Source organism: Bufo bufo, chromosome 8 (assembly GCF_905171765.1).
Source record: "Bufo bufo chromosome 8, aBufBuf1.1, whole genome shotgun sequence".
NCBI lineage: Eukaryota > Metazoa > Chordata > Amphibia > Anura > Bufonidae > Bufo > Bufo bufo.
In genome coordinates this window covers 10,798,135-10,819,234 of record NC_053396.1, presented here as the reverse complement: position 1 = coordinate 10,819,234, position 21,100 = coordinate 10,798,135, and the positions used below count along the sequence as shown (strand labels likewise).

The 21,100-nt window shown below is 48.1% G+C and overlaps 1 protein-coding gene across 2 annotated transcripts in view; it reads left to right on the top strand.

The window, feature by feature from the left end:
- The window catches only part of LOC121009249 (properdin-like), a 61,155-nt gene extending 40,055 nt beyond the window's left edge, over nucleotides 1-21,100 (top strand). The window contains exon 10 of one of the 2 annotated variants that reach the window (XM_040442240.1): nucleotides 20,985-21,100. The gene's annotated coding sequence lies outside the window, so the exon portion shown is untranslated. Of the gene's footprint in view, nucleotides 1-20,968 lie in introns of both variants that reach the window. The other variant, XM_040442238.1, reaches the window with a different exon arrangement.

Below are 21,100 nucleotides of genomic sequence, written 5' to 3'. Positions count from 1 at the left end.
AATAAATGAATACAGACCCCAGACCAGACCCCCTATTGTTTAGTTTAAGGACCCAGAACCAACCCATTCAGTACATACAGGACCCCTAAACTAATCCAAACCCCAGACGAGACCCCCTAAAGAAATTCAGAATACCTAAACTAATCCAGACCCAGGACCAACCCACTTAGTACATACAGGCCCCCCTAAACTAATACAAACCCCTTCAGGAAATCCAGACCCCAGACCAGACCCCCTAAACTAATCCAGACCCAGGACCAACCTACTTAGTACATACAGGCCCCCCTAAACTAATACAAACCCCCTCAGGAAATCCAGACCCCAGACCAGACCTCCTAAACTAATCCAGACCCAGGATCAGCCCACTCAGTACACACAGGCCCCCTTAAACTAATTCAGACCTACACTAAATTAATACAGACCCCCCCCCCCCCCCCCCCCCCAAACTAATTCAGATGCAGAACCAACCCACTCAGTACATACAGGACCCCCTTTAGGTAATACAGACCCCAGACCAGACCCCCTAAATAAATACAGACCCCACCCGTTTCTATGATCCAGAATATCTACCTGGCCTCATTATGCAGTGCAGTCTGCAGTGTGACCACTAGGTGGCAGACCTGCATTTACATTATTTTCCATATACAATTTTTCCTTCAGATGGCACAGACAGTTCAGCGCTCTGGCATTAACGTGCCCTTTGCGTTTGGCAGCTCCAACATGTCAGGTCACTGGGTACATTTGTACTCGGCATAGACAGGGGGATGACGCTTTCAAATTTGGGAAGCCCGCAGGCAAATCACTGAATATAACGTTATGAAGTGACATAGGCAAAATTCAGTAAAAAAAATCTCCTCCACAACCTCAATGCACTGTCAACCCAGCTCTGTTCATCCTGGTCCTCCTGATTTATGAATATAGAATCTCATGTCTAATAGATCCGGCCTCGCTGCGAACAATTCTGACAACCCGTAGGATCATTGTAAAGGCAGCGCTATTTGTTGTCAGCAACGTAGGCGATGCAAAAGGTGATATAACCCCAGGAAGACAAGAGGAACGGATGAGCAAAATGGAATGGGAACAAATAAATTGATGTCCAACCAAATACAATCTATTGCTGTCTGTTATCAGGTATTTCAGGATGACTGCAGAGTTCAATGGTAGAGTTGAGCGAACACCTGGATGTTCGGGTTCGAGAAGTTCGGCCGAACTTCCTGGAAATGTTCGGGTTCGGGATCCGAACCCGACCCGAACCCGAACCCCATTGAAGTCAATGGGGACCCGAACTTTTCGGCACTAAAAAGGCTCTAAAACAGCCCAGGAAAGAGCTAGAGGGTTGCAAAAGGCAGCAACATGTAGGTAAATCCCCTGCAAACAAATGTGGATAGGGAAATGAATAAAAATAAAAATAAAATATATTTAGTATAGAGAAATAATCAAGGTACTTATCTGAGCTGAGCAGCAAAGAAAGAGGAAGTGTCCGTCCAGTGATGCGCCTTATATAGGGGCTATGGGGGGTGGAGTTGTTACCATGGTTACTCTGATGATTTTTTCTTCAGTTGTCTTTGCTGCTATATTCTCAGTAAAGAAAGAGTTAAGCAAATATGAGCCTCCGTGTCTTGATATAAAATCAGGCTTCACGTCACCCACCACTGGAACAGGCCACTGTCAGATATTTTTAGGCCCCGGCACCCAGACAGAGGAGAGAGGTCCCGTAACAGAGAATCTGGCCTTATGTCAGCGCAGAATCTGTTTTCATGTCATAGCAGAGAATCAGGCTTCACGTCACCCACCACTGGAACAGGCCACTGTCACACATTTAGGCCCAGGCACCCAGGCAGAGGAGAGAGGTCCCGTAACAGAGAATCTGGCTTCATGTCAGCACAGAATCAGTCTTCACGTCATAGCAGAGAATCAGGCTTCACATCACCCTCCACTGGAACAGGCCACTGTCACACATTTAGGCCCAGGCACCCAGGCAGAGGAGAGAGGTCCCGTAACAGAGAATCTGGCCTTATGTCAGCGCAGAATCTGTCTTCATGTCATAGCAGAGAATCAGGCTTCACGTCACCCACCACTGGAACAGGCCACTGTCACACATTTAGGCCCAGGCACCCAGACAGAGGAGAGAGGTCCCATAACAGAGATTCAGGCTTCATGTCAGCACAGAATCAGTCTTCACGTCATAGCAGAGAATCAGGCTTCACATCACCCTCCACTGGAACAGGCCACTGTCAGATATTTTTAGGCCCCGGCACCCAGACAGAGGAGAGAGGTTCATTCAACTTTGGGTTGCCCCGCAATATAATGGTAAAATGAAAATAAAAATAGGATTGAATGAGGAAGTGCCCTGGAGTAGAATAATATATGGTTAAGGGGAGGTAGTTAATATCTAATCTGCACAAGGGATGGACAGGTCCTGTGGGATCCATGCCTGGTTCATAGGCGTGCGCACGGGGTGTGCCGGGTGTGCCTGGGCACACCCTAATCACACCCCTGTGCTCCGCCTCCTGCACTGCCGCCTGCCAGCCGCCCCGCACTAGTGTCTGACCGCACAGCTTCATGTCATGTATGAGAATGACATACATACATACTGCGTGCTGGTCTGTAGTGTAATCCAGACTCCACCCCCACTGCTCCTGTGCTCCTTGTCTCAGTCTCCCGGCGGCGTAACGTCACTCACTCCGACGTCACGCGCCGGCTCCGCCTGCTTCATTAATAAAGTGGGAGGAGCATGCGCGTGCGGCGTGACGGAGTGAGTGACGTCACGTTACGCTGCCGCCGGCTGCCAGTGCCTATTTTGAATGTTTAAAGAGCGGGAGCCTGCCTGGCCGCGCCCCCAGTGTGCCTAAGATTCTGATCTTGTCTACAGTCCTGACTGTCCCAGTAAGTTAGTGAAGTGATAGATAAGGATTATTAGATAGTAGTAATACTAGTACATACTTTGCACAAGTTTATTATTTACAACTTAAGCTCACTTACATAAGGAACACGGGGTCCGTCCCCCTGTTGGGGGTCAGTCACTGTCAGGGACACTGTTATGGGAGGGGGGGTAGATATCTGTGGATGATCATGACACATATAGCACAAGATGCTGGCGCTGCTATATATGTGTGTCATCCACAGATCCCCCCCGCATCTGTGTCAGATTCCACACAAATGATCATGCCCTCATAACAGTGCCATCCACAGATATCCCCTTAACAGTCTATTAAGGGGATATCTGTGGATCACTGTTATGGGGGGATCTGTGGATGACGCACTGTTAATAACAATGCATCATCCACAGATGCCCCCATAACCGTGTGTCATTCACTGATGCCCCCATAACCGTGTGTCATCCACTGATGCCCATAACCGTGTGTCATCCACTGATGCCCATAACCGTGTGTCATCCACTGATGCCCATAACCGTGTGTCATCCACTGATGCCCATAACAGTGTGTCATCCACTGATGCCCATAACAGTGTGTCATCCACTGATGCCCATAACAGTGCGTCATCCACAGATGCCCCCATAACAGTGCGTCATCCACAGATGCCCATAACAGTGCGTCATCCACAGATGCCCCCAGAACAGTGCGTCATCCATAGATGCCCCCATAATAGTGTCATCCACAGATGCCAATAACAGTGTGTCATCCACAGATGCCCCCATAACAGTGCGTCATCCATAGATGCCCTCATAATAGTGTCATCCACAGATGCCCATAACAGTGTGTCATCCACAGATGCCCATAACAGTTCCTCATCCACAGATGCCCCCATAATAGTGTCATCCACAGATGCCCCCATAACAGTGCGTCATCCATAGATGCCCCCATAATAGTGTCATCCACAGATGCCTATAACAGTGTGTCATCCACAGATGCCCATAACAGTGCGTCATCCACAGATGCCCCCATAATAGTGTCATCCACAGATGCCCCCATAATAGTGTCATCCACAGATGCCCATAACAGTGCATCATCCACAGATGCCCCCATAATAGTGTCATCCACAGATGCCCATAACAGTGCATAATCGACAGATGCCCCCATAACAGTGCATCATCCACAGATGCCCATAACAGTGCATCATCCACAGATGCCCCCATAATAGTGTCATCCACAGATGCCCCCATAATAGTGTCATCCACAGATGCCCATAACAGTGCATCATCCACAGATGCCCCCATAATAGTGTCATCCACAGATGCCCCCATAATAGTGTCATCCACAGATGCCCATAACAGTGCATCATCGACAGATGCCCCCATAACAGTGCATCATCCACAGATGCCCATAACAGTGCATCATCCACAGATGCCCCCATAATAGTGTCATCCACTGATGCCCATAACAGTGCGTCATCCACAGATGCCCATATGTCACGCCCTGCCCTGTGGGTGTTCTGAGACGATCTGTCAGAGTTGCTGCATGTGACTCGATCTGACTGTTTTGGGTTTGAACAGAATCCCACCTCCCATCAGGTGTGGTTCGTTTGGTAATTGGTGAGGCTATTTATTCCTCCAGCTCCCTATAGCCTTTGCGGGTTATAGTGCTGGAAGTTTTGGTGGATTGTCTGCGCCAGCTCATCTAAAGATAAGTCCTTTTTCCTTTTGTGTCTGTTTTTACTAGGCCCCTAGAGTGATGCTAGCTCCTTTGGTGGTTGAAGGAGCTGGTAGTCTTTTTCCCTTTTCCCTACTGCTGAGGGTTTGGTCCAGTGTGTTTCAGCTTAGGTATGTGGGCATGTACAGTATATGTGTGTATATATATATATATATATATATATATATATATATATACAGTGGCGGAAATAATTATTTGACCCCTCACTGATTTTGTAAGTTTGTCCAATGACAAAGAAATGAAAAGTCTCAGAACAGTATCATTTCAATGGTAGGTTTATTGTAACAGTGGCAGATAGCACATCAAAAGGAAAATCGAAAAAATAACTTTAAATAAAAGATAGCAACTGATTTGCATTTCATTGAGTGAAATAAGTATTTGAACCCTCTAACAAAAAAAGACTTAATACTTGGTGGAAAAACCCTTGTTTGCAAGCACAGAGGTCAAACGTTTCTTGTAATTGATGACCAAGTTTGCGCACATTTTAGGAGGAATGTTGGTCCACTCCTCTTTGCAGATCATCTCTAAATCCCTAAGGTTTCGAGTCTGTCTCTGTGCAACTCTGAGCTTGAGCTCCCTCCATAGGTTTTCGATTGGATTAAGGTCCGGAGACTGACTAGGCCACTCCATGACCTTAATGTGCTTCTTCTTGAGCCACTCCTTTGTTGCCTTTGCTGTATGTTTTGGGTCATTGTCGTGCTGGAACACCCATCCACGACCCATTTTCAGTTTCCTGGCAGAGGGAAGGAGGTTGTCGCTCAGGATTTCACGATACATGGCTCCGTCCATTTTCCCGTTTATGCGAATAAGTTGTCCTGTGCCCTTAGCAGAAAAACACCCCCAAAGCAAAATGTTTCCACCCCCATGCTTGACGGTGGGGACGGTGTTTTGGGGGTCATAGGCAGCATTTTTCTTCCTCCAAACACAGCGAGTTGAGTTAATGCCAAAGAGCTCTATTTTGGTCTCATCAGACCACAGCACCTTCTCCCAGTCACTCTCTGAATCATTCAGGTGTTCATTGGCAAACTTCAGACGGGCCTGCACATGTGCCTTCCTGAGCAGGGGGACCTTGCGAGCCCTGCAGGATTTTAATCCATTGCGGTGTAATGTGTTTCCAATGGTTTTCTTGGTGACTGTGGTCCCTGCTAATTTGAGGTCATTAACTAACTCCTCCCGTGTAGTTCTAGGATGCTTTTTCACCTTTCTCAGAACCATTGACACCCCACGAGGTGAGATCTTGCGTGGAGCCCCAGAGCGAGGTCGATTGATGGTCATTTTGTGCTCCTTCCATTTTCGAACAATCGCACCAACAGTTGTCACCTTCTCTCCCAGCTTCTTGCTAATGGTTTTGTAGCCCATTCCAGCCTTGTGCAGGTCTACAATTTTGTCTCTGACATCCTTGGACAGCTCTTTGGTCTTTCCCATGTTGGAGAGTTTGGAGTCTGCTTGATTGATTGAATCTGTGGACAGGTGTCTTTTATACAGGTGACTAGTTAAGACAGGTGTCCTTAATGAGGGTGACTAATTGAGTAGAAGTGTCTAACCACTCTGTGGGAGCCAGAACTCTTAATGGTTGGTAGGGGTTCAAATACTTATTTCACTCAATGAAATGCAAATCAGTTGCTATCTTTTATTTAAAGTTATTTTTTCGATTTTCCTTTTGATGTGCTATCTGCCACTGTTACAATAAACCTACCATTGAAATGATACTGTTCTGAGACTTTTCATTTCTTTGTCATTGGACAAACTTACAAAATCAGTGAGGGGTCAAATAATTATTTCCGCCACTGTATATATATATATATACACACGCACGTGGCGTGTGTTAGTGCTTTAGGGTGCACACCCTAATGCAATAGGCTGCGCACGCCTATGGCCTGGTTCATTTCTATGAACGTCAGCTTGTCCACATTGGCTGTAGACAGGCGGCTGCGTTTGTCTGTAATGACGCCCCCTGCCGTGCTGAATACACGTTCAGACAAAACGCTGGCCGCCGGGCAGGCCAGCACCTCCAAGGCATAAAAGGCTAGCTCTGGCCACGTGGACAATTTGGAGACCCAGAAGTTGAATGGGGCCGAACCATCAGTCAGTACGTGGAGGGGTGTGCACAGGTACTGTTCCACCATGTTAGTGAAATGCTGCCTCCTGCTAACACGTTCCGTATCAGGTGGTGGTGCACTTAGCTGTGGCGTGGTGACAAAACTTTTCCACATCTCTGCCATGCTAACCCTGCCCTCAGAGGAGCTGGCCGTGACACAGCTGCGTTGGCGACCTCTTGCTCCTCCTCTGCCTTCGCCTTGGGCTTCCACTTGTTCCCCTGTGACATTTGGGAATGCTCTCAGTAGCGCGTCTACCAACGTGCGTTTGGACTCGCGCATCTTCCTATCACGCTCCAGTCCAGCAGGGTGCCGTTGCGCAGGCACTGCAGCATGTAGTCGCTCATGTGTGCCAGGCTGCCCAGAGGTAAGGACAAGCTGTCCTCTGTGGGAGGCGTATCGTCATCGTCCTGCGTTTCCCCCCAGCCACGCACCAGTGATGGGCCCGAGCTGCGTTGGGTGCCACCCCGCTGTGAACATGCTTCATCCTCATCCTCCTTCACCTCCTCCTCATCCTCGTCCTCCTCGTCCTCCAGTAGTGGGCCCTGTCTGGCCACATTTGTACCTGGCCTCTGGTGTTGCAAAAAACCTCCCTCTGAGTCACTTTGAAGAGACTGGCCTGAAAGTGCTAAAAATGACCCCTCTTCCTCCTCTTCCTCCTCGGCCACCTCCTCTTCCATCATCGCCCTAAGTGTTTTCTCAAGGAGACATAGAAGTGGTATTGTAACGCTGATAACGGCGTCATCGCCACTGGCCATGTTGGTGGAGTACTCGAAACAGAGCAACAGGGCACACAGGTCTCGCATGGAGGCCCAGTCATTGGTGGTGAAGTGGGTCTGTTCCGCAGAGCGACTGACCCGTGCGTGCTGCAGCTGAAACTCCACTATGGCCTGCTGCTGCTCGCACAGTCTGTCCAGCATATGCAAGGTGGAGTTCCACCTGGTGGGCACGTCGCATATGAGGCGGTGAGCGGGAAGGCCGAAGTTAAGCTGTAGCGCAGACAGGCGAGCAGCGGCAGGGTGTGAACGCCGGAAGCGCGAACAGACGGCCCGCACTTTATGCAGCAGCTCTGACATGTCGGGGTAGTTGCGAATGAACTTCTGCACCACCAAATTCAGCACATGCGCCAGGCAAGGGATGTGCGTCAAACCGGCTAGTCCCAGAGCTGCAACGAGATTTCGCCCATTATCGCACACCACCAGGCCGGGCTTGAGGCTCACCGGCAGCAACTGCAGCGTACTCAAGTTGTGTGTAATAGAGTTTCTGGGTGTAGTAGTGCAATGACACTAACCTGAGACGGCTGACTCTCTGCATAGGCAGGTGATGGTAAGAAATTGTTCGTGACGCCAGTGCCAATTAAACGGTGGCACGCCGTTTGCGGATAGCAGGAATAAATTGAGGAACACGTGGTATTAAAACAGAACTCCAACTTTAGTAGTTTTCATGCAGAGACAATATTGGAATCGCAGTTCCTTGGCATACAGTCGATTTTGCAATACGGTTGATGCAGGCAATTACAGATTTAGCAAGGTGATTACAGAGTGTTGAACACAGGACTTGCAGTACAGGAGCTTGCACTCTATTTCTGTCTGATCCTGGAATATAGCAATTCTTCACCAAGGCCCAATAACCTAGTTCTGGCTTTATATCCTTGGCTATAGCTTTAGAAAGTACCTCCTCTGTTATTTTTAGTACCTCTTGCTTCTCTGCAGTTTGCCTCGGTCTCTCTCAGCTTCTTCCTCAGGCTCTTTAGCTAAGATATTCCTGTTTCTGCATATGGGAATTCAGGAGGGAATCTTCTCCTGGACAGCAGGCTTCTGGCCTGGACTTGTCTCTGACATTGTCTAATCTCCAACTGTAGATTACAGACACTAGACTCCGTCTCCTCTTCACTTCCCTGACTGGGCCTTATATAAACTAGGGCTCCCTAGCTCCCTCTAGTGACTAGAAGCTGGAATGACACCCCTAGCAGGCCTGTACATGCAAGTGTCATTGTAACAGGGAAACACATAGCATTGCATTACATGACATTTTATAAAACTGACATATACCAACTTCTCCATAACTAAGGAGGGACGACAGCACACCAAGTGACACTTTGGTAGTGACGGGTATTACAGTCCCCGTACACTACATACCCCACTGCTTTAAGCTGAGTACGCCCTCGTACTCCATCAGGGGTCGCCCAACTGGAATCTCTACCTGAAATAGAAAATAGAGACATGCAGGCATACATACATGTAATTCATCTGCATTTACATTTACATCAGGTCCAATTGGCAAAGATGAAGGGTGGTGACAAGGGGCGTCGTTCTCTTCTCTCAGGATAATGAATGGAACGGGGGCGCTGACCTGGCACAGCGTAACATTATAACCAGGATAGTCCATGACAATGAATAAGTCCATGATAGAACAGCAAAATAGATAAAACAGTATAAAAGTTCTTGGATGCTCAAAGAACAAACATGAGTCCGTACCCAGGTTATTTTTCTATTAAATCACAGAGGCTCTCATGCGGTGGAGTCCATCTCTGGGCACATTTCCTTTAAAAGAGCAAAAATCTCAGAGGCTCAGGTTCTTTTGAGTCTGTCTCCGGGCACGGTTCCTTGGTATGAAGTTGCACAATAAAAGGACAGCAAAAACAAGTGCTGTAAGACCCCTGATCAACCTGAAAAGGGGGTGAAGGGTAAAAGGTGCAACTAAAGGAACAGGCACAACTTGGCGTGGGGTAGCAAAAGCAGGCAGGAGGTCCTGGAAACAAACGTGGCCTTGCTGACTTTGTGATTTCAGTGGTCAACACCTACCACTGAGCCGTGGACAAACTGGCAGCCGCAACAAAGGACCAGAAACATAGGACTCCTGTCCTGGAAGGGTTAACATCAAACTTCTGCAGTGAAATAAATCAAAGGCCTAGCAGGCTGATTCACAGTGGCATCTCATAACCACCCGGCTCCGCTGGCAAGTATCGTCTGTAGTAGTCCTTTACAGGAGGATGGGCCCACATAACTGTATTGGGGGGCAGCTGTAGGGTGAAGGGGCCCCTAATAGGTATTGGCCCCATGGGCCTAGGGGTAAACCCTTGGGTGGACCGTACCGGTCCCGGCATAAGGATTGTGGGATGGAATGGCGTGGTTACCGCCGCCTCAAGCCGTCCGGTGGGCTCGGCGCGGCTATTCACAGCAACCGGGGGTCTCCTTTGGGGCACTGACGGATCGGTGGCAGCAGAAGGTGGTCTACGGGTGGTGACAGGCACCCTTACCTCGTCCTTCTTTGGCGGAGTCTGGATCCTAGCGGTCGCGATCTTGCGCAGCTCCCGCAACTTCTCCTCCAGCCGGACAATCTGCTCACTGATGCTCTCTGTGTCGGAGTCGCTGTCATCTGCTGGCGCCGCCGGCGCAGGTACAGTCACCGATGGCGCGGACTCGGCCTCTGCAGGTTCTGGCGATGCGTCTGGTCTCCGACCCCTCCGGATGTTCTCCAAGGTAGCATGAAGTCCTTTCAAGTTTTCCATATCTTGTATGGTCTTCTCCCGACGAGGCAGCTCGGGGGAAGGATAGGGGCTCACCCATTTCTCCAACACGGTTGGCTGCCAGAAGACGTTAGGCCCAATGAAGGAGCTCCGCTCCTGAAAGGCGTGATGGGCCGGCTCTGGAGAGCGTTCAGGTTCCCGCTCGCAGCCAGAGTAGTCTTCTCCTTCTTCTGCCTCCCAGTCCTCAGGTGCTCGTTTGGGACGGGTCACGGCAGTGGCATAAGGGCCTCGCAGGCTCTCGGCAGGGGTGTACTCCACTTCCTCTCCCTCACGGAGGCTGTGCTGATAAGAAGGGAGGTAGTCTCTTTTGACAGACCTTCGATTCACATAGAGGTCTCTGCCAGTTAGATAGTCCTGGATGAACCCGTAGCCACGGGTTTTGTCGAACGACAGCACCACTCCCTTTCTCCTTTCCAGGCGGGGTTGGGTGTTAGCATGCTTTTCATGGATTGTTTTAGTCAATTCTTCATAAACGATTTTGGTCTTCGTATTCCGCTTTATAGCGGCCTCCCGGATCTCCGCCATAAGTGATGACCACTTGAACGAGGGCTGAAAAAAGTCTCTCCACGAGCCATAGTAGGGCTCTGGTTCTTTCTCCCTTGGGCGGCAGGCGGGTGTCTCTGGTCCCGGAGAGTAGGCCGGTGGAGCCTCCTCTGGCTCTACACCAACATCAGGCACTTGCGGTATTTTAGGCGTAGACATTGCAGCACAATGATGCTCACTTTCCAACATGCTCGATCCTTCTGAGGAGAGCGATAGGGTCGCGTCAATTACAGCAGCCAGCTCCTCCCACTGCACTGGGAGGCCGCCCCCCAGGTATTCCAGTATATGGAAGGCGGTGTCCATGCTGGCAGACATGCAAATGTCCAGATAAGCAGTGGCGCCTGACCTTGAACTCCTTCCCGCTCTTTTCTCGGAAAGGCGCCAATTTTTCCCGCCTTTTCAGGATGAAGATGACGCAGCAGTTATTTCAGCAAGCCCAGCAGCCATCTTTGGGTATAAACACTGTCTATTCACTGACAGCAAGCAGGATTGTAAAAAGTCCACAAAACCACACTCCAATGCGGCGATTTTCTTCCTCTTGGTAGCGCAACACTACACAGCGCTTTTTAGAGGTTTTAGGTACACTTTGGGTAGGATTTTCAGTCCACAAAGTCCACTTTAAATAAACAGGAAATTTGTCACTTTGGTCACAGGGCAACTGTATAAGGCACAAAGTTCACGCTTCTTGCACTAGAAAGCGTGCGTATCCTGTTCGTGACGCCAAAAGAGAGGTCTCTCTCAGCTGCTTCCTCAGGCTCTTTATCTAAGATATTCCTGTTTCTGCATATGGGAATTCAGGAGGGAATCTTCTCCTGGACAGCAGGCTTCAGGCCTGGACTTGTCTCTGACATTGTCTAATCTCCAACTGTAGATTACAGACACTAGACTCCGTCTCCTCTTCACTTCCCTGACTGGGCCTTATATAAACTAGGGCTCCCTAGCTCCCTCTAGCGACTAGAAGCTGGAATGACACCCCTAGCAGGCCTGTACATGCAAGTGTCACAGCAACAGGGAAACACATAGCATTGCATTACATGACATTTTATAAAACTGACATATACCAACTTCTCCATAACTAAGGAGGGACGACAGCACACCAAGTGACACTTTGGTAGTGACGGGTATTACAGTCCCCGTACACTACACAACCACTCGTCGGTCTGTTGTTCTATACCCCGCCACAACTCCTGTGCGGTGTGGGGCCTGTCCCCCAAACATATGAGTTTCAGAACGGCCTGCTGACGTTTACCCCGGGCTGTGCTGAAGTTGGTGGTGAAGGTGTGTGGCTGACTGGATGAGCAGGTGGAAGAAGAGGAGGAGGAAGCTGAGTAGGAGGAGGAGGAGACAGGAGGCAAAGAATGTTGCCCTGCGATCCTTGGCGGCGGAAGGACGTGCGCCAAACAGCTCTCCGCCTGGGGCCCAGCCGCCACTACATTTACCCAGTGTGCAGTTAGGGAGATATAGCGTCCCTGGCCGTGCTTACTGGTCCACGTATCTGTGGTTAGGTGGACCTTACCACAGATGGCGTTGCGCAGTGCACACTTGATTTTATCGGATACTTGGTTGTGCAGGGAAGGCACGGCTCTCTTGGAGAAGTAGTGGCGGCTGGGAACAACATACTGTGGGACAGCAAGTGACATGAGCTGTTTGAAGCTGTGTGTGTCCACCAGCCTAAATGACAGCATTTCATAGGCCAGTAGTTTAGAAATGCTGGCATTCAGGGCCAGGGATCGAGGGTGGCTAGGTGAGAATTTACGCTTTCTCTCAAATGTTTGTGAGATGGAGAGCTGAACGCTGCCGTGTGACATGGTTGAGATGCTTGGAGACGGAGGTGGTGGTGTTGGTAGTACATCCTCTGTTTGCTGGGCGGCAGGTGCCAACGTTCCTCCAGAGGCGGAGGAAGAGGCCGAGGCGGCAGCAGCAGAAGAGGTAGCAGGGAGAGCCTGAGTGAGTTCCTTGTTTTTAAGGTGTTTACTCCACTGCAGTTCATGCTTTGCATGCAGGTGCCTGGTCATGCAGGTTGTGCTAAGGTTCAGAACGTTAATGCCTCGCTTCAGGCTCTGATGGCACAGCGTGCAAACCACTCGGGTCTTGTCGTCAGCACATTGTTTGAAGAACTGCCACGCCAGAGAACTCCTTGAAGCTGCCTTTGGGGTGCTGGGTCCCAGATGGCGGTGGCCAGTAGCAGACGGACTTTCTTGGCGGCGGGTGTTCTGCTTTTGCCCACTGCTCCCTCTTTTGCTACGCTGTTGGCTCGGTCTCACCACTGCCTCTTCCTCCGAATTCTGAAAGTCAGTGGCACGACCTTCATTCCATGTGGGGTCTAGGACCTCATCGTCCCCTGCATCGTCTTCCACCCAGTCTTCCTCCCTGACCTCCTGTTCAGTCTGCACACTGCAGAAAGACGCAGCAATTGGAACCTGTGTTTCGTCATCATCAGAGACGTGCAGAGGTGGTATTCCCATGTCCTCATCATTAGGAAACATAATTGGTTGTGCGTTAGTGCATTCTATCCCCTGGGGAAGGGCTAGGTGGATGCCCTTGGGAAACCCTGCCAGCAGAGTCTTCAAACAGCATAAGAGACTGCTGCATAACTTGAGGCTCAGACAGTTTCCCTGATGGGCTTGGTTTTCATGCGCCATCTGTGCGCTTTCTGCAGAAGACTGGGTGGGAGATAATGTGAACGTGCTGGATCCACTGTCGGCCACCCAATTGACTAATGCCTGTACCTGCTCAGGCCTTACCATCCTTAGAAAGGCATTGGGCCCCACCAAATATTGCTGTAAATTCTGGCGGCTACTGGGACCTGAGGTAGTTGGTTCACTAGGACGTGTGGCTGTGGCAGAACGGCCACGTCCTCTCCCAGCACCAGAGGGTCCACTAACACCACCACGACCATGTCCGTGTCCCTTACTAGATGTTTTCCTCATTGTTACCGTTCACCACAATAAGAAAAAAATTATTTGGCCCAATGTATTGAATTCAAATTCAGGCCTTTTTTTACAGACACCTAACACTATCTGGCTATCTATTTAGGTACCGTATTACACTAATACAGGCACAGCAGTAACGACAGATTTAGCTGAATATTAATTTTAGGCCTATTATTTAGGCGCTGGGTGACAGGTATACGTTTACGGACAGAATTATTTAAACTTGGAAATGCACGGTAGCGCGTGAAGTTATTGAGGATGACCCTATCCGCACCTTCAATCTAATATACCCTTTTATGGATAGATTTAATCTTGGCCTGATAGTAATTCCCTAAATTTGTGGTTTCTGCTCTAAGTTGGGAATTGTATTTCAACCCAGAACAAAAACTGTGCTTTGGCAGACACTAAATAGATTGACCAGCCACAGCAGTATCAACAGATTTAGCTGAATATAAATTGTAGGCCTAGTATTTAGGCGCCGGATGACCGGTATACGTTTACGGACAGAATTAGACTTGGAGATGCATGGTAGCGTGTGAAGTTATTGAGGATGACCCTATCCGCACCTTCAATCTAATATACCCTTTTATGGATAGATTTAAACTTGGCCTGATACAGCAGAAACCACTGATTTAGGGAATTGCTAAGTTGGGAATTGTATTCAACCCAGAACAAAAACTGTGCTTCGGCAGACACTAAATGAATTGACCAGCCTCAGCAATAAACACAGATTTAGCTGAATATAAATTTTAGGCCTATTATTTAGGCGCTGGGTGACAGGTATACGTTTACGGACAGAATTATTTAAACTTGGAAATGCACGGTAGCGCGTGAAGTTATTGAGGATGACACTATACGCACCTTCAATCTAATATACCCTTTTATGGATCAATTTAAACTTGGCCTGATACAACAGAAAAAAATTATTTAGGGGATTGCTAAGTTGGGAATTGTATTCAACCCAGAACAAAAACTGTGCTTCGGCAGACAGCAGACAGTATTACAATTGGCTAGCCACAGCTGAAACACCAGATTTAGGGTACTGCTATTTTGGCCAATTGTATTTTACCCCTCAATAAAATAGCAAGCACAGCCAAGCCCCTGATGTAGGATATAGCAAAAAAATAACCACACTATTGATGGTTAAATGGACTTGGTGGTAGCTTGTGCTGGCGCACCACAAGACACAAAATGGCCGCCGATCACCCAAGAAAAAAGTGACATAAAAACGCTCTGGGCAGCCTAAAAACAGTGAGCAATTAAATAGCAACAGTTCAATGATCCACAGCTGTAGATCGATCACTGAATTAAGTGTTTTTGCAGAGTTAATCACTGTCTAATCTCGCCCTAACAGCAGCTGCAGCCTCTCCCTACACTGATCATAGCAGAGTGACGTGCGGCGCTACGTGACTCCAGCTTAAATAGAGGCTGGGTCACATGCTGCACTGGCCAATCACAGCCATGCCAATAGTAGGCATGGCTGTGATGGCCTCTTGGGGCAAGTAGTATGACGCTTGTTAATTGGCTGCTTTGCAGCCTTTCAAAAAGCGCCAAGAAAGCGCCGAACACCGAACCCGAACCCGGACTTTTATGAAAATGTTCGGGTTCGTGTCACGGACACCCCAAAATTCGGTACGAACCCGAACTATACAGTTCGGGTTCGCTCATCCCTACCTATAAGTCAATAACCGTGCCGCTAAGTCAATGACCTGGGTATGTCCTGTGTTTACTGGTTGCTCCAGACAGACAGCAAGTCACTGCCACAACATGTGACCCTGCAGAACCTGCACTCTGACCCTCTGTTCCGATCAGCTTCCTGACGCCGATACTCATTCCTGCGAACAGAATCCGGATCCACACGGTTCTCTCATGCAGCTCACAAAATGGCGGACTTCTTCTTCTCCAAGCTGAGCAACTCCACCTCTCCTGGTAACTCCAACTGTTCCACGGCTCTTCCAGCCTTCCGGGACCCAGTCCTCTCTCTCTCTCTGGGAAGCCTTCTGGATCGCTGAGCCTGGCCTGGTCCTTATCCGATGGGTACTTACACCAACTTGCAGGTCCTTCCATCCACCATGAGGCCTCACAGGGTCTGTAACCACATTCCACGGTCCAACTGACCTTCCGGGAACTGATCCTTTCTTCCTTGACAACATCTGCATTGCTGACAGGCATCAGTCGCTTCTGACAGTGACTTTGACCGCTCCAAGTCCCACAGACCTGAGGATGGCACTGGATCCTGTCATCAGCCTCTGCACAAACATGACTCCTCATGTCACCATCTCCTCTCTCTCTGGCACACAGCATGAGTCATCATCTGTTTTACATATCTAGATCCGGCAGTAACTTAGCTGTGTGGGGAAACAGCAGCCTCTTGTGGCAGAAAACAGAATGACAGTCTCAGAAACAGCATTCAAGAATCAGTGGCTGTTTCTCCATCTTACAGTTTGAGCAGATTCACATGGTACACCTGCTGCGGCTTTCGCCGCCCTGGCTGGTGTACATTGTAGTTTACATCTCCAATTTTTTCAAGTACCTCGTAGGGCCCCTGCCACCTAGCTAGGAACTTACTGTCTACAGTCGGTACCAGAACCAACACCCGATCACCAGGGTTAAAGTTTTGGACCCGAGCCTGCTGATTATAGACCCTACTCTGGGCTCGCTGCGCTGCCTCCATATGCTCCCTAACCAGAGGTAACACTGTTTCCATCCGTCCCTGCATCTGGGTGACGAACTCAGCAACACTTTCGTGCGGTGTGGTTTGTTGTTCCGCCTCTTTGGCGACATCCAACAAATTGCGAGGGTGTCTGCCGTATAGCAGTTCGAAGGGCGAGAACCCGGTAGAGGCCTGGGGCACCTCTCGCACTGCAAACATAAGATAGGGCAGAAGAAGGTCCCAGTCCCTCCCATCCTTAGACACCACTCTTTTCAACATATTTTTTAACGTCTGGTTAAACCTCTCTACCAGGCCATCCGTTTGCGGATGATACACGGATGTCCGTAACTGTTTTATGTGGAGCAACTTACAGAGTTCCCTCATGACCTTGGATATAAACGGGGTCCCTTGGTCAGTTAGAACCTCCTTAGGCAGACCCACTCGAGAAAACATTTCCATTAACTCCTTAGCTATGAGTTTAGCTGACGTATGACGCAGTGGCACCCCCTCTGGGTATCGCGTGGCGTAGTCGAGGATGACCAGGATGTGCTGGTGCCCTCTAGCTGATTTTGGTACTGGGCCTATGAGATCCATAATCATCCGCTCGAATGGAACCTCAATAATCGGGAGAGGGACCAGAGGACTACGAAAATGTGGCTGGGGGCTGGTTATCTGGTAGGTTGGGCAAGACTTATGATACTCTTCTACCTCTCTGAACACACTGGGCCAGTAAAACCGCTGTAGAATCCGGTCCTGTGTTTTATGCTGGCCCAGGTGTCCCCCAAAAACATGTTGGTGGGCTAAATCGAACACGAGTTTGCGATACGCCTTGGGCCCCACCAGCTGTTCAATATGTTCACCCCGTAGTTGATTTACTCGGTACAGCATCTCCTGTTGAACCACAAAACGAGTGAACATAGACTTGGCCCCCGGTTGTTGCGGCTCACCTTCAACCACTACTAAATTGTCCCAGGCTCGAGATAGAGTCGGGTCCTGGTGCTGTGCTGTACCAAAATTATCTCCGGAGACGTTGAGGTCTGCCAACTCTGGAGTCACCTGACTGTTCTGACCTGTCTGATTGGCCACCATCATGGGTCCACCTCCTTAAGTCAAGCAGGGCCTAGGGCCAGCTATATGAAAGTTGCGCGGGGCACATCCGCCATTCCTGCCGAAGGGGGCGCCAATGAGAATATTACCGCTATTTGAGCACTACTTACTGTACACAATATTATTATAATATACAGTCAGGTCCATAAATATTGGGACATCAATACAATTCTAACATTTTTGTCTCTATACACCACCACAATGGATTTCAAATGAAACAAACATGATGTGCTTTACCTGCAGACTGTCAGCTTTAATTTGAGGGTATTTACATCCAAATCAGGTGAACGGTGCAGGAATTACAACAGTTTGCATATGTGCCTCCCACTTGTTAAGGAACCAAAAGTAATGGGACAATTGTCTTCTCAGCTGTTCCATGGCCAGGTGTGTGTTATTCCCTCATTATCCCAATTACAATGAGCAGATAAAAGCTCCAGAGGTCATTTCACGTCTGCTATTTGCATTTGGAATCTGTTGCTGTCAACTCTCAAGATGAGATCCAAAGAGCTGTCACGATCAGTGAAGCCATCATTAGGCTGAAAAAACACCACAAACCCATCAGAGAGATAGCAAAAACATTAGGCGCGGCCAAAACAACTGTTTGGAGCATTCTTAAAAAGAAGGAACGACCCGGTGAGCTCAGCAACACCAAAAGACCCGGAAGACCACGGAAAACAACTGTGGTGGAAGACTGAAGAATTCTTTCCCTGGTGAAGAAAACACCCTTCACAACAGTTGGCCAGATCAGGAACACTCTCCAGGAGGTAGGTGTATGTGTGTCAAAGTCAACAATCAGGAGAAGACTTCACCAGAGTGAATACAGAGGGTTCACCACAAGATGTAAACCATTGATGAGCCTCAAAAACAGGAAGGCCAAATGAGAGTTTGCCAAACGACATCTAAAAAAGCCTTCACAGTTCTGGAACAACATCCTATGGACAGATGAGACCAAGATCAACTTGTACCAGAGTGATGGGAAGAGAAGAGTATGGAGAAGGAAAGGAACTGCTCATAATCCTAAGCATACCACCTCATCAGTGAAGCATGGTGGTGGTAGTGTCCTGGCGTGGGCATGTATGGCTGCCAATGGAACTGGTTCTCTTGTACAGGTTCTTTTAAAAAAATTAGCATATTGTGATAAAGTTCATTATTTTCTGTAATGTACTGATAAACATTAGACTTTCATATATTTTAGATTCATTACACACAACTGAAGTAGTTCAAGCCTTTTCTTGTTTTAATATTGATGATTTTGGCATACAGCTCATGAAAACCCAAAATTCCTATCTCAAAAAATTAGCATATTTCATCCGACCAATAAAAGAAAAGTGTTTTTAATACAAAAAAAGTCAACCTTCAAATAATTAAGTTCAGTTATGCACTCAATACTTGGTGGGGAATCCTTTAGCAGAAATGACTGCTTCAATGCGGCGTGGCATGGAGGCAATCAGCCTGTGGCACTGCTGAGGTGTTATGGAGGCCCAGGATGCTTCCATAGCGGCCTTAAGCTCATCCAGAGTGTTGGGTCTTGCGTCTCTTAACTTTCTCTTCCCAATATCCCACAGATTCTCTATGGGGTTCAGGTCAGGAGAATTGGCAGGCCAATTGAGCACAGTAATACCATGGTCAGTAAACCATTTACCAGTGGTTTTGGCACTGTGAGCAGGTGCCAGGTCGTGCTGAAAAATGACATCTTCATCTCCATAAAGCTTTTCAGCAGATGGAAGCATGAAGTGCTCCAAAATCTCCTGATAGCTAGCTGCATTGACCCTGCCCTTGATAAAACACAGTGGACCAACACCAGCAGCTGACATGGCACCCCAGACCATCACTGACTGTGGATACTTGAAACTGAACTTCAGGCATTTTGGCATTTCCCTCTCCCCAGTCTTCCTCCAGACTCTGGCACCTTGATTTCCGGATGACATGCAAAATTTGCTTTCATCCGAAAAAAGTACTTTGGACCACTGAGCAACAGTCCAGTGCTGCTTCTCTGTAGCCCAGGTCAGGCGCTTCTGCCGCTGTTTCTGGTTCAAAAGTGGCTTGACCTGGGGAATGCGGCACCTGTAGCCCATTTCCTGCACACGCCTGTACACGGTGGCTCTGGATATTTCTACTCCAGACTCAGTCCACTGCTTTCGCAGGTCCCCCAAGGTCTGGAATCGGTCCTTCTCCACAATCTTCCTCAGGGTCCGGTCACCTCTTCTCGTTGTGCAGCGTTTTCTGCCACACTTTTTCCTTCCCACAGACTTCCCACTGAGGTGCCTTTATACAGCACTCTGGGAACAGCCTATTCGTTCAGAAATTTCTTTCTGTGTCTTACCCTCTTGCTTGAGGGTGTCAATGATGGCCTTCTGGACAGCAGTCAGGTCGGCAGTCTTACCCATGATTGCGGTTTTGAGTAATGAACCAGGCTGGGAGTTTTTAAAAGCCTCAGGAATCTTTTGCAGGTATTTAGAGTTAATTAGTTGATTCAGATGATTAGGTTAATAGCTCGTTTAGAGAACCTTTTCATGATATGCTAATTTTTTGAGATAGGAATTTGGGGTTTTCATGAGCTGTATGCCAAAATCATCAATATTAAACAAGAAAAGGCTTGAACTACTTCAGTTGTGTGTAATGAATCTAAAATATATGAAAGTCTAATGTTTATCAGTACATTACAGAAAATAATGAACTTTATCACAATATGCTAATTTTTTGAAAAGAACCTGTATTTATTGATGATGTGACTGCTGACAAAAGCAGCAGGATGAATTCTGAAGTGGTTCGGGCAATATTATCTGCTCATATTCATCCAAATGCTTCAGAACGCATTGGACCGCGCATCACAGTGCATATGGACAATGACCTAAAGCATACTGCAAAAGCAACCAAAGAGTTTTTTAAGGGAAAGAAGTGGAATGTTATGCAATGGCCAAGTCAATCACCGGACCTGAATATGCCCCAAGAACAAGCAGGAACTGAAGACAGTTGCAGTAGAGGCCTGGCAGAGCATCACCAGGGATGAAACCCAGCGTCTGGTGATGTCTATGCGTTTCAGACTTCAGGCTGTAATTGACTGCAAAGGATTTGCAACCAAGTATTAAAAAGTTAAAGTTTTATTTATGATTATTATGATGTCCCATTACTTTTGGTCCCTTAACAAGTGGGAGGCACATGTGCAAACTGTTGTGATTCCTACACCGTTCACCTGATTTGGATATAAATACCCTCAAATTAAAGCTGACAGTCTGCAGGTAAAGCACATCTTGTTCGTTTCATTTCAAATCCATTGTGGTGGTGTATAGAGCCAAAAATGTTAGAATTGTGTTGATGTCCCAATATTTATGGACCTGACTGTATAGTGTTGGTGGCAGCACTATGGACGACTATATTACTTGGATAATATGTATATATATAATATAATAATTTCAGGAAGGGTGCCACCTATTAGATTGCCAGATTGCCGATCCAGTCCTATAAATAGAACCGCTATATCTGTATTTTCATTCCAGGTTTTCCCTTTCTCAGTTTGGCTGTGACTAGAGGACGGCCATTACTACAAGCAACATGTCTGAGATGCCGGAACGATCATATGTAAATCTCCATGTGAAATCTTTTGATAGTCCTGAATAAATATGGATTCT